Source organism: Apodemus sylvaticus, chromosome 2 (assembly GCF_947179515.1).
Source record: "Apodemus sylvaticus chromosome 2, mApoSyl1.1, whole genome shotgun sequence".
Taxonomy (NCBI): domain Eukaryota; kingdom Metazoa; phylum Chordata; class Mammalia; order Rodentia; family Muridae; genus Apodemus; species Apodemus sylvaticus.
The window spans coordinates 37,404,538-37,420,051 of NC_067473.1; positions in this window are offsets into that span (position 1 = coordinate 37,404,538).

A 15,514-nucleotide genomic window follows, 5' to 3' on the forward strand; every position below is an offset into this window, starting at 1 on the left:
ATGCAATCTCTGATAAGTGGATATTAATTTGTCCAGAAGCTCTGAATACCCAAGGCACAATTAGCATAAGAAATGACTCCCATGACGAAGTAAGGAGAGGGCCCTGATCCTGGAAAGGCTTCATCTAGCATTGGAGGGGAGTACCAGGATAGAGAAAAAGGAGAGAGGTGATTTGAGAAAGGGTGAAGAGAGGAAGGTTTAGTGGACACATGGGGAGGGGGGAACTGGGAAAAGGGAAATCATTTGGAATGTAAACAAAGAATATAGAAAATAAAAATATATAATAAAAAAAAGAATGGTGCCACCCACAGTTGGGAGGTTTTTCCTTAACCCAGTCTAACCAAGATAATTCTCCACAGGCAAGCCCAGTGTTCCATCTGTCAGGTGATTCTAGTTCTCATCAAGCTGAATTGAAACTTACCACACAATATAACTTCTTAATGATATGTTAAGTTCTTTTTTTGGATAGCTGGCTGTTTGTTAACAAAGATAAGCCAGGTCCAATCTAATCCCACTATTTATCAGCATCATTACATTATTCTCTTTCTTTAAGACTTCATATTTTTCCAGTTCAAATTAAAATATTATGAAGAGATGATCATTCAAGGAAAAGTACAGCTATCTTTGCAGTTTCTTTTGAATGCATAATGATGTAAAAACAGTAATGATATTAATGCAATCACATTTTTTGAATAAAATTTTTGTAGGTATTTGAAAAAATTATTCTAATGTTTGGAAAACTGTTATCTCCAATGTTACGTATACTTCAGTTTTCTTAATTAGGGGAAATGATTAAAGAAAATAAATATGAATACTATATGACATCTTCAGAACCAGCAACTGGGTTTGCTGCCCAGTTTGACATACATTGAACTAGGATGCTTTTAATAGAGAATTTTGAAATGCTCTGGCTTTCTCTGTGATAATAGATAATATATAAAGTTAGGATTGTACCTGAGAATGACATAATGTAATACTGGTTATCCCAAACCAGAGAGACAACATATTCAATTCACAATGTGTTCCCTTTGTTTTATTCACTTACTGTTTATCCAGATAGTCATTAAGTAATTGTATATGTTCTCTTCCAATTCCCCTTAATTATTAATTATGATTTTTCATGATGTATTAGACTTTTAAAATGATGATTGGCTATTTGATTTTGGAAGCAAGACATGAATTCTTCTAATCTCTTTAATTTTCAGCTAGAATAGTGACTTGTTTATCATGTTACCTCATATGAATATCTCTAGCTATTTAAAAATTAATAAACAAGTAGAATTTTGAAAGTGCAATTCTGGAAAATATAAATATAATTATTAAATCACACTTGAAAAATAATTTATATATATAAATTCACATGCATATTATTATTTTTTAGATATACCACATCCTACTATTACTACTAGTGAATTGATGTATATCTATATCTATCTACCTTTCTATCTATCATCTATATGCTTTTTACATAAAGATAGAAAGAATGTTATAAAGTCATACTGAACTGAGTATTTCATATAATCCAGGAAGATGGTTTTCTTGGTCTTAGCATAGATCCTAAAACAAAAACTAAGGTCCATTAGGAAATATCTAAAATAATTTAATAATATTTAATAACCTCATTCTTCTCATTTGTCTTATCCTATTAAATTTTAAAATTAGAAATAACTACAATTGCTGTTACACTAATAAATATTTAAAACATTTCCTATGAGTAGTGATGCTTTCTAGTTTTCATGGCATTAGTACAGCTACCAAAACTGATTTTTACCTACCTTCTGTAACTTTAATTTGTAAATGATGGTTCTTTAACGTTTCAACCTCCTTTATAGCTCACCATTCATATGGGTAAGTGGATCTGTTAAGAAAGGTTCTTTGGAGCTACTCCTGTCTGTGTTGTCTGGAAATCAGCAGTTTAGTTCACAGGCTAGCAGGCAGCAGCAGCTCAATCCACATGCAAATACTACACAGATACACCAGCAGTCCAGTTCAGTAGAGCCAGTTAGCAATAGCAGTGACAGGGTCTGGCAGAGACAGCCAGGCCTCAGCCTCAGCTTGAGGGATCAGCAGGAATACCAGGAGAAGTTCTTAGCTCTGTTTCTCTCAGGGAAGACAAGATCAGAGAAGACACAAAACCCACAAATGTTGCACAGCTAGCTGTACCAGCACGTTAAATTCTGTTAAGCTCTGCCTCTGTTACTGTCCTACTTATACCTTCTAAACATGTTCTCCATGTGCCTTGCTTCAGCATGTGCATCCAAACAGCATGAGCCCATGGAAACAGCAAGAAACTGCAGAATATCACCAGATCTCTTGGTATATTGCTCTCTATGGAGTCCCAACAAATGCAGCTCAACTACCCAATGTAAGGCAGACCAATACATTAGTGTCATCAGCAAAGAATCCTTCATCATTTGTCCTTTCACATGAGCGCTTTCTTTTGCAGAATATCCAGTCTCCTGTGTTTGCTTCAGGGAAATGTTCCTTCATGAGTCTGGAACGTTCCTTCATGTGTTTGTACCAGCAAACACCATCCAATTGACTTTCCAAGGAACCCTCAAGTTTCCATTTCAACCTACCTCTTATCACTAAATGGAAAGTCAGGAAAGACAAACACATTTATCCCTCTCAGACAAGTAGAAGCCAACTCCAGGCTATCACATGTTTTAATTCCCTGTATCAGCAGCCTTTTGATTTAGTTAAAAATGGAATGATTTCAAGTGAAAATTTTTTGTAAATCAATTCTAATAGATTGTTATCCATGAAATTAGTTTAATGCATCTTTTTGCTTAAGAGGTATGACTAAGACAGTTCTTACAAATAAACAAAAACAGCAGAAAACTCAGTGTTAGGCCAAATTCTGCATATTGAAAACATCCATGCAGACAGAGACAAAAATTTCGCCAAACTTCTTTTTCATCCACAGAGCATTTTCTCTAAGCTACCATTGATTTTTATGTTGCTATTTTTAAATATTTGGGTCCATAGTGGGCCCAAAAACAAACATTTACACTGAACTTAAAGATTTAAGTATACAGTTCTACTTCATAGAAAGTGCAGTCTAGGATAGTACTCAGCCCTAAAATAGCACACAATATTTCTCATACTGACATAGATTTAAGAATCTGTGGTTGTTGTTTTATGATGAAAAGGGAGCCATGACACAGGGCAACAACAAGATACCTGAGAGGAGTCCAGGTGAGGTCAGTACTGACAGCACAGCTGAAGCCAGAGGCCTTGTACCAGACCAATGACTCATTTCAATGAATATTTTCAAGCAAAGAAGTATGGACAAAAGGGCATACTGTGAGATACACTGTGACACACTACAGCTTCTAAACTGAGATTTTTTTTCCCTGTTGGGGGAGAGATTGCAAGGGTAGAGGTTGGGCATGACAGGACAAGTTGATGACTAACATTGGAGTACATACTGTAAAATTCACAAAGACCCAATAAAAGAGGTTAAAAATATGAGTATTTTAATATAATTAGTTTTGAAGTTAATCTGTCTGCCCGCTGGTGTTTGTTAAAGGTGTGCAATCTGATAGTCTGGAGGGTGGAACTGTTTGGTCTAGTGGCCCAGAGACAACCCACGTGGCAAGCCGTAGTGCTGTGTCTCAGGTGATGAAGCCGGTGAGTCTCAGGTTGCACGGGGGGGGGGGGGGGGGGGGGGGGGGGCAGGCAGCAGTGGTGGGGGTGTCCTGTTCTTGGCAGTTGTAGGTAGGATCTCCTGGCTGGGCTTGCCAAAATGTTGGTTTTTCTGCGCAAAGGTCTGTCTGCCTGCACTGCGACACAGGTCACCTGTCTGCCCGCAGTGCTTGCAGGCCACTCGGCCCGCGGGGATGTGGTGGAGACGTGGGCTGCAGTGAGATACACCAGGCCAAACAGTTCCACGTGGGACTTTACTTTATTTAAGATGGGGAAAGGGGTAGCAGGCAGGAAAGAGAGAGAGAAAAAAGAGAGGGGGGGAATGCTGCCCAGTTATATACGTGTGATGACGTAATTACAGGTAAAGGTGGGCCATTGAATTCTGGGTATATGGCGGCTGTTGCCTTGGCAACAGATCTATACACTGTCCTAATTGTCGCCTGTATGACATCACAGGCCTCACAGGTCTCGGTGCCTACAATATAGTCTGTTTAAAATTTAGTTTTCTCCTATTTGTCTTGTGTTGTGTGAAAATATTAATTGAAAATTAATTGATAACCTTGGTCTTGGTTCTCCTCACAACAGGGTCAAGGCCTGTCCCTGAATTTGTGGACTGCCTGTGGATCTCATTCCCCTCACCAGGCTGTCTTGTCAGGCCTAGTCCTACAATGACTTGATGTGCCCTTGGTTAGAGGGGCTGAGGGGCTGAGTGGTGGTGGTGGTGGTGGTGGTGGTGTATGTGTGCAATATCCAGAGGGGAACTCCCCCTTCTCAGAGAAGGGAAGAGAAAATGGGTGAGGATTGCATGAGGCACTACTGGGAGGAGGGGTTTCTAATATTGGGATGTAAAATGAATTAATAAATAAATTAAAAAAAAACAAAACTTAAAAAATGGTTCTTTACCTCAGAAAGTTTGAAAAGTACTTGACTAGAAGAATATCTGCTACAGAGAACTTGGTGGGTTTCTGTGTATTGAGAGAAGAGGTTAAAACTTCTGAAGGTAATTGTAGAATCAACACCTTTTAAAGTCTCCCATTTATAAAGAAATTGTGAGTCATAAATCTTCAAAAAGTGTACATTGTTCTGTACATTGGATACCTTGCTCTGTTGAGTATTAGCAGTATAAACTTAAATACACTAGATATGAATCTATGTATGTATAATAGTATGAATGTACCATATACTCAAAAAGTGTATATTGTTTGGAATAACTTGTTCTGTTGAGTATTAGCAGTATAAATTTACATATATTAGACCTGAATAAAAGTTATTTGTGTTCTGTTGTGATTATTTGACTATAGCCTCAACAGACAAGATATTCTGTCTTTTTTTGTTTCTAAGCTGTTTTTTTCTTGAATTTTTCCTTTTTATAATTAGATATTTGCTTTATTTACATTTCAAATGTTATTCCTTTTCCTCATTTCCCCTCTGAAACCCCTCTACCCCATCTCTCCTTCCCCTGCTTCTGTGAGGGTGTCCCCTACCTACTCCTGCTTCGTTGTCCTGGCATTTCCCCTACATTGGGGCATGGAGCCTTCACAGGACCAAGGAGCCTCTCCTCCCATTGAAGTCCCACAAGGCCCTCCTTTGCTGCATATGCAGCTGGAGCCATGGGTCCCTCCATGTGTTCTCCTTGGTTGGTGGTTTAGTCCCTGGGAGCTCTGGGGGGGTCTGGTTGGCTGATATTGTTGTTCTGCTTATGGGGTTACAAACTCCTTCAGCTCCTTCAGTCCTTTCTCTAACTCCTCCACTGGGGACCCTGTGCTCAGTCCTATGTTTGGTTGTAAGCATCCACCTCTTTGTCAGGCTCTGGCAAAGCCTCTTAGGATACAGCTATATCAGGCTCCTGTCAGTAAGTACTTCTTGGCATCTACAATAGTTTCTGGGTTTGGTAACAGTATATGGGATGGATCCCCAAGTGGGGCAGTCTCTAGATGGCCTTTCCTTCAGTCTCTGTTCCACACTTTGTCTCTATATCTTCTCCCGTGGGGATTTGTACTGTATACTAATACACTAGATTACTTAGCAGCTGGTTTTGCTTATTGCTAAGCCTGGAAATCTGCTTCTATTTCTGCTTCTATTCCATTGGTATCTGACCTGTACACATGTTTAGAGGTACTTACACATGCATAAATAAATGATTAACAATGTGTGTTTATGTGTACATAAACTCTTTATCAACTTCCTGACATATTTACAATAAAATTAAAACTAACGTTATTCTTATAACCTATACTCAGCCTTCCTCTGAGTCTGCTTACTCTCAGTGTACTCTTCGCATATCAGTCATATTGATGTACTTTGGTGGTCCAGGCAAGCTCTTAGACTCATTATTTGACATCATTTGTGTTAGTCCTCTCTGCTCAGATCTTTCCATTGCTAGCTCTTTCTCATCCTTTGAAAGTTCAGGTCAAATCACATTCTTTCCTTCTGTTGTGGTCACTTACTGGATGGCCTATTCTAATATTCAGAGCATCTATCAATACCTGCAATTTCATTGTTGCTATTTGTTTGTTTGTTTGCTTTCCTTCTATCTGCTTTCCTTTTAAATAAAACTTTAATGAACGTAAGTATTTGCATCTCCTGCTTGTATTTGCATTCTCAAAGTATAGTGTTCTAGGAAGATGTAACAGATAGTCAATAATGATGCTCAATGAATGGATGTCAGGGAGGAGGAAACCATTTTACTTACACTATCAACACTGAGCCCTTTGAGCTGGTAATTAAAGGAGACCTGGAGAGGACACCTCATTGAATACATGCAGATGTCAGTAGATGCCATTGCTGTTATAAAAGCCCTCATCTGTAAGAATGAAATTTGTTTCTCATCTGACAGATAAAATTCTCCTTTCACCACCATATTTAATTATAGCCTGTATAAGTCTTCTAATATCCAATTATGCACATGAGTATGACTGATACACACAGAGAATATTAATGGTAAAACAATGTCAGAGGGAGGTTGAGTTGTGTGGAGTCTTTTGTAGTAATAGAATGAGTTTTATTATAAATGTGACAGGAAGTTGATAAAGACTTTGAGTATATATATCCACACATACACTTAATTGTTTTCTTGTGAGAAGTACATGGCATTTTTATACATATCAAGTATTACTTTGTATTTCCCTTCAAGTTATGCCATGTCTTCAGTATGGGGTCTTTTCAACTAGTTCTTCTGAGCCACCTTGGGGAATGGCAAGGGCTATTATTGTTGTGGGGTCTTTAGGGGTCTCCTCAACCAACAACTCCTATGGGGATGTCCCATATATGTTACTGGACAGCTTGTTTAATAACCCATGTCTTTCAGAAGCATCATGGTTCATCTCTGCTGGATATCTCCCTTCTAATTGTCTCTCTTTTTTACAGGTACAACTTACAAAGTAGGAGATGTCCATGTTGATTTTCATATATTCTATGCTTGGGTTAATTCTCCACCTGTTATCCCATACCCTATAACTCCTCAATCGAACTACCTCATGTCTGATTAATTTTCTACCCCTGGCATGCTCCCTCTTTGCTATTATATCACCTGTGTTCTGCTATCCACCTCCCTTAAGGCACTCACCCACCCAAAGACCTTTTTCTATATTTCATCTTCTATTGGTGTTTCAAGTTAAACACATAAATCAATGTTGAAATTTACACATGAGAGAAATATGATGTGTTTGTTTTTATTTGTCTTGATCACTTCACCAAATATAATTTTCTCAAATTGTGCCCATTTACCTGAAGCATTAATAATTTCATTTTCCTTTGTAGTTAAATAAAACTCTATATGTACTATGTTTTCATTATTACACGTCAAATGAGGTACAAGAAGAACGGAGGCATGGCCCCTAGTTCTGGAAAGACCCAGAGTAGCAGTATAAGACAAAACCAGAACAGGGAAGTGGGAAGGGATGGGTGGGAGAACAGAGGGAGGGAAAGGGGCTTATGTGACTTTTGGGGAGTGGGGAACCAGAAAAGAGGAAATTATTTGAAATGTAAATAAAAAATATATCGAATAAAATTTAAAAAAAGAAATGTTTTACATTAACTACAGGATACATAACCAGGACAGGACCAGAACTAACATGAATTCCATATAATTTGGAACCAGGTTATAATTCATCTAAACATAAAAGTAGAAACACCTAAAGCATTTACATCTATTAAAATATTTTAGATTAAATATTGAACAGAATTTTCTGTCATAGATTGATGAGAAAAGTTCAGAGGCAGTTCTGTGGAAACCAGATACATTCTACAATTAATTATTCTTGTGCAACATTGTAGCTGATAAAGCTTAGCCTGTTTATTCTACATCAGTTAGAATCACATGGAATAATTCCTTCATATGTCAAAAATTGTCCCTATGTTCCGGTAGTTCTAGTGGTGACTAATAGCTGAAATTCCTCCCATATGGCTTCCAATTTACTGATTCTAATCAAAGGCATTATACTTGAACTCTGATTTTTAAAACACAGAGCCTGGAAATGAGATATATGACTGCGTATCCACCATTCTATTTCTAAAGAAAGATGAATTAGTTAGACTCCTGTGCAGATGTCACCCTAGCTTAGTTTAGAAGCAGAGATACTTTGCTTCATGTCATATAGATGCATGCAACCAGTTTTAATCTACTTTTGATTATACATCAATCTGTCATCTCATTTCAACTTTAGTGATAATAATACAGAATCTTCCTGGAGTATGTTCTTTTTATCTTGTAGCTATATGATGGATGTTAGCAGTGTGGCAGTCATTGCCTTCAACATTATTGCTACATGGATGAATATATAAGTAAATGTTTATTTTACTACTTTAACATACATATATGCATATGCTTATTATATTTTTAAGGTGCATTGAAAGATAAGTTGTGGGTATTATAAACTCATAATCAGAACTATACTGTTGATTATATGATAATCAAAAAGATAATCAAAAAGAAGCATTTTAAAATTTCTTATTTTAATTTTTAAGTGTGTTTCCTTACCTTCTAGTGTTCTAGGATGGAGTTGTGTTTTTATAGAAGATAAATCTATGAGAGGAAGAAAGGTTCCTGTACTCCAATGTGATTTTCTGACATAATATAAATGAAAAAGATGATGGCACATTTACAATGCATTTATTTCTCTTAGAGTCATTGATTTTTCCACGATATGTAAAAATAAGTGCATTTTTTCAAGAAACATAGGAAAAGCTTTAAGCTTCACCTCATCTCCCGTCACTCCTTCCCTCCCTCCCTCCTTCTCCTGCTTCCTTTTCTTTCTTTTTCTTTTTCTTCTTTTTTAAAAAGATTTATTTATTTATTATATTAAGTACACTGTAGCTGTTTTCAAACACTCCAGAAGAGGGCATCAGATGTCATTACCAATGGTTGTGAGCCACCATGTGGTTGCTAGGAATTGAACTCAGGACCTTTGGAAGAATAGTCAGTGCTTTTAACCACTGATCCATTTCACCAGCCCTTCTTTTTCTATTCTTTCAGACCTTCTCATTCTTACCCAGACTGGCCAAGAATTCACTATGCAGCCCAGAATGCCTTGAACTTGTTGAAATCGCCACCACCTCAGGATCCCTGGGGCTGAGGCATAGGCTACTCTAGTTTCTACTGTGCTTCCAGATAAAATGAGGCAGTTCTGAAACCTCCCAGGAAAAGCCCTTACTTGCTTCAGGCCATAAACTATCCTTTCTATATCAAGCATTTATCATCTTTGGAATCAGATCATGAGGACAGGCTGTGTCCACTGATGCTTCAACCTGTGGTGTTTGAATAGGACCTCATAAAATATCAGCATTATTGATATTTTCTGGTCAAGATTAAATCATGTACAGATGGAAGCTGACTCGGTGATTGATAATAATCTCTCTCCTTCCCTTTTGCTTTCTGCCATCCTCTTCTTTTCTTTTTATTTTTGTGATTCCATTTGAGACAAAGCCTCACCGTGTCGCCAATGCTAACCTTGGACTTGTGACTATTATTTGCCAACTTTCCCAATTGTTAAGTATTTTAACTAGAGAAAGGAATATAGTCTGATCAGATTTCATAAACTCTTAAATACATTTTTAGAAACAGGGCAGGCAACAGGATCAATATTCCATTTTATTCATCTCTACATCACATTAGCTTTATTTTTTTCTAGAGTTAGAAAAAATGTGGGAGTTGATTGTTGTTGAAAAACCAGACTGATTCTTTGGGCATTTGGATAAAATGCTGGTGTCTGGTATCTGTGGGATCTACAGGTATAAATAAATAAATAAATAAATATTAAAAACATCTTTTCTTTAACTGAAACTGTGCAGATGGTTTCCTTCATATTCTTTAAAATTACAGAAAACCAGCAATTTTGAGCATTAAGTATAGGTGGGATTTTAAAGTATACAGGAACAGATAAAGGTATGTGCAAACACAATACCATTTGTATCAGGAAACTGAGAATATCTAGATTTTGGTATCTGAGAACCAGTCCTCAATGGATCCTAAACACTAACGTTATTTAGATATTTATCTTAAAACAAAGAAAGCAACAACAACAAAATCAACAATAAAACTTCCTTAGAAGTACCCTTTGGCAAACAGAGAGAGACATTGAACAGATTGAGATGGGTCTGTCTGGTCCTTCATTTCAGAGCCTTCTGGATTATTCTATGTAAGTTGGAGAGCAGATCAAATTGGGAATTCTTCTCAGCTCAGCTGCTCCATGTGGACAACACAAGATTACATTAGGACAAAGGAATAGGTAAACAAATTCTGATATTCCTGAAGGGAAAATATATAATATGTTTTATTTGATTTGGACTTGATTTATTTTCTATGCCATTGTTGATAAGAAAGTGACATGTTTGACAATGGACTCACATTGCAAAAATCAACTTCATACACAGTTATAACAGTCAGAAAACACTGTATATATTAATCACATACAGCTACAACTAGTAGCCATCAGCTCCATTTTAGATAAATATGGAAATAATTTTCTTTTTAATACTTTCTTTTATACATTACAACTACCATAAAGTTCCCAGTACCAAGCTGATCTTCAGGATCTTGCAGTGCCTTATAAATATTTACTACATTTTGATAATTACATGCTATGTGTATATCCAAAATATAAGGTTGCAGAAATTTAATATATGCCAGTAAATATATTTGCTAATTTTCAATGTGTTTATTTGGAATATCACAGGATTTTTAGCATTTCCCAGAAAGCACATTTTTTAAAACATTATCTTATTTTAGCAATCTAATAAAGTTGACTCTTTTCTATATAATTGAATTTGAACTTTATAGATTTTTTTCTGCTGGAGAAGGCATCTAGGGGAAATATATTGTTTTAACAAAGGAAATGTTCTTCATGGAAAGAGAAGCCTTTGTTTTTTATCTTCTAGTTAAAAATATTTCTAATACAAAATAGCAGCTTAAACAAAAACTTGCAAATAATCTTGGGAATGGCTAAATAATTTCATTCTTGTAGGTGACTAATTACTTCTACACTGCTCTATAATTAGTTGGAGGCCTGCAATTATCTATACTATTTTATTACATCTTCAGCTTTTTTTGTGAGCTTGAACAATGGGAATCATGCTATATACATCCTCCAGATATATCGTGTGAAACAGGCAAAACTCGGTTCATATTTGTATTAGTTATTTCTTTGCTGTGATAGAACACTATAACCAAAGAAGCTTACAGAGGGTTTATCTGGGCTTGTGGTTCTAGAGAAATAAGGTTCTGTTACTCTCAAGGCAGGGGAGCATGTCACATGGCGATTGGAAGTGCTGAGAGCTCACATCTCCAACTGCCAGCAGAAAGCAGCAAGGCCTTTATGGGAACAACATGAGACTTTGAATCCTCAATCTCTGCAGCTCCCAAGCCCTAATGGCATACTGCCTCCAGCAAGGCCTTACCTCATAAACTACCCTAACAGTATCATCACCTAGAGACCAGGTACTCAAATGCCTGAGACTATGGGGGCCATCTCATTAAAACCACCACAACATTTAAATCCATTTACTAATCCAGAAATATCACTTTTTAAAATTAATTTTCAAATAAGTTAATCTTAAGTGAAAGATGTGTTTTTAAAATGTAGCTAACAAATAAATACTAAGCTAGGATTGGTTCTTACAACTCTAGATTCTGGGCTAGATTAATAATGAAAATTGGATGTAGAATATAAACAAATGAGTAAAGTTATTAAGCATGAAAGAAAAGAAAGTTAAAGAAGGGAGAGGAGGATGGTTCAGTGGTTAAGCACACTTCTAGCTTACAACCAACAGTAACACTAATTCCAGGGTACCTGAGACCATCTTCTGGCCTTCCAGGTACTGTACAGACATGGCACACTTACATGCATCATGCATTCAGGCAAATATACACCCCCCCCACACACACACACGGAATGCATAAAACTAATTTTTAAAGTTAAAAAAAATAGACACTGGAGAAATAGCTTCATGAGTAAAAGTGCTAACTTTTCTTTTCAAGGATATGGTTTCAGTTCCTAGCATCTATAAGACAGCTCACAACTAACTGTCACTTTAGTTCAAAGCCCTCTTCTGACCACTTTGGGCTCCTGAAGGTACTTGGTACATATGCATAAATGTAGTCACATACATCAAAAAAAAAAAAAAAGAAAGAAAGAAAATTAAAGTAGATTAAAGATAGATGGAAAGAAGAGTGGGTGTTATACTTTTGAGCTTACGGAGTTAGGTTCAGAGAAGATTCTGAGGATGGTATAGGAAGATGCCATCAGTATAGACTTGAAAGAAATGAAGCAGACATAAGCAGGAATTTATTGGAGGTGGTTATTGGGCAAAGCGAACAGCAAGAGAAAAAGCCTGGATCTGGAGAGATGGCTCAGTGGTTGAGAGCACTGGTTGCTCTTCCAAAGGTCCTGAGTTCAGTTCCCAGTAACTACAAGGTGGTTCATGACCATCTGTAATGGGATCCAATGTCTTCTTCTGGTGTGTGTAGACATCACCAGTGTACTCACATATATAAAATATAAAATAAATAAATAGATCCTTTAAATAAAGAGTAGAAGCCTGAGAATGTGGTACTGTATCCATTACAATAGGAAAGAAGATTGAAAAGGAGCCTGGGGAAGAATGGATAGGTAACCATGACAGTTACAGAACAGATAATCAGCCAACTGAAGTCTGATCATTGATTCAATGAGAGTTACAGGAAGATAGGACTACCTTATATTTAGGGATCTTTCTAGAAATGCTTTAACATAAAGATATAGGAAGTGAGCAGGGTGTAACAAAGCCTGAGGAATGGTATTACTATGGTTTGGTAGAACACAGGTTGTATAGAGCAATGAAAGATTTATAGTTTAGTCTAAAAGAAGACTTTGTACAGGAAGTGACATTATTTAATTATATTTTGCAAAGACACGATGGCTACTCTATAGAAAATGTTCTATCAAAGTAGCAAGGATGCAATCAGAACCATTTTCAGGGTGCTGCAATTGTACAAGCTAGAGAGGGAAGTTATTGTGGCTTGTTCTAAGGTAGTAGTGGAGGAATATTTGGCTCACTTTAGTCAACTACCTATATATAGTAGATGTAATAAGAGACTGTGTGAAAATATGGCAGCGCCTTCTGGCACTTTCTATCAGATGAGGAACTGAGAGTACCAAGGCCAGTTTCCCAATGGATGTGCTTATGGTATGGATTGGTATCTGAATGGATTTTCTGAAGCTCATGTTTGGAAAGCTGAGCCCCACATGCAACCATGTTCGGGCATATGATTTTTGGAAAGTGATTAAATCATGAGGACTATCCCTTCATCAGTAGATTAATCCAACAATGAGTTCATAATTTGATTGGTTATTGAACAGTAATGGTCACTTCAGGAGTGGGGTCTAATTGAAGAAAATAGCTCCATGGAGGTAACCTTGGAGACTTGTCCTCTTTTTGTCTCTTCCTTTCCTAGCAGCTTCCTTGCCATACTTTTCTGCCTCATTTTCTGCATAGTACCATAAAGCATGGAACCATGGACTGAAATCTCTGAAACTATGAGACAAAATAACTCTTTCTTCCTCCAAGACAGATCTATTATTTGTTCAGAGCTGGAAGTCTGAGAGTAGAGGAGAAATGGACTACTTTTTATAGATTAAAGTAAAAGAAATGTTGGATAATCAAAGCTATGGGACACCACCGCTATCCTTATCAGCATTTTGTGTGTAACATTCTTGGAACCCAATATGTTTGTGAATCAAGTGACATTTCGGATGATGGGGTACATGCCATAAAAATCTTGTTTCAAATTGTTTTAAGACTATGACCTCTCAGGGCGGGAGGGCAGCGGTGGCAGTAGCAGCAGCAGCAGCAGCAGCTCGTCCAACGGAGAGGGCCATCATCAGTGGAACCAAGGCCACAGGGTTCTGGCAGGCCCTGCGCCCACTACCACTGGCCACCGCCGGTTGCTTTTCACCCCACAGAAGCCACATCAGAACTCTGCCTCCCCTCCCACCAGTCAGTTACAAGAGGCTCTCCACCATGTTGGCTCCCAGATGCCAGAGAGACCTGATAGCCCCAGGTAAGCAGACATAGTCCGAGGCCAACATCGCTTGGGTCTAAGCTTGACAGGTGTTGGACTGCACCCAGGCCCTGGGCAGCTCGGTGGGCCATCTGTGTGCCAACCCAGCCAGGAGGTCATTTACCCTGCAGACTGTCGTGACACTTGCAGGGGGCACAAGCACAGCCATCTTGGCTTCGGGACGCCAGAGTGCTCTAACAGACAAAGCCAGTTAGAAGACATAGCCCGAGGTGAACTCATTTGGGTCGAAACCTGACAGGTGTTGGACTGCACCCAGGCCCTGGGCAGCTTGGTGGTCCATCTGTGTGCCAACCCACACAGGAAGTCGTTTGCCCAGCAGACTGCACAGCACTTGTAGGGGCGCACAGCAACATCTTGGTTACCTGACAGAACCAGTTAGCAGACATAGCCCAAGGTGAACATTGCTCAGGCCTAAGCCTGTCAGGCCTTTGCCTGGACTTAGGGCCTGAGCAGCTAGGCTAGCCATGTGTGCACCAACCTGGTTGGGGGATCAGCTACCCAGTAGAGTGTTCAGCACTCGGGAAAGATCCGCGCAGCATCTACCATCATTAGCCCCTGAAGGAGCAAACAGGCATCACCTGGTTCACAGAGACAACCTGGGGCAAGGCACACTAGGGCTCCAAGGGCACCCAAGAGGAGGGCAGCACATCAGCAATCTGTGCCAGAGGAAACCCAGCCATCCAGTGTTGCAGAAATAGCCTTACAACCTCACAGGAGGCTCAAACACCAGCCAGTGACAACAAGACCAACTAACAGCAGAGATAACAAGATGGAAAAAGCAAATGTAGGAACGCTACTAACAGAAATCTAGGCAATATGGCAGCGTCTGAACCCAACTCTCCAACATCAGCAAGTCCCGGATACCCCATCACACCAGAAAAATAAGATTTGGATTTAAAATCACTGGTCATGCTGCTGCTAGAGGCATACAAAAAGGACATAAATGAATCTCTTAAAGAAATACAGGGGAACATGAATAAGTTAGAAACCCATATAATGGAAACACAAAAAACACTTAAAGAAATTCAGGAGAATAAGGCTCAAGATATAGAAGCCAATAAAGAAGAAATGCAAAAAAAAAAAAAAAAAAAAGAAAAGAAAAGAAAAAAGAAAAAAAAACAAAAAAACCACAACTTAACGAAATGCAGGAGAAAGTGAGTCAAATGGCAGAAGTCATGAAAGAGGAAACACAAAAATCTCTTAAAGGAAAACACACACACAAAGAAAAAACAAATAAGGGAATTGAGCAAAACCATCCTGAATCTAAAAACAGAAGTAGAAACAATTAAGAAATCACAGAGGGAGACAACT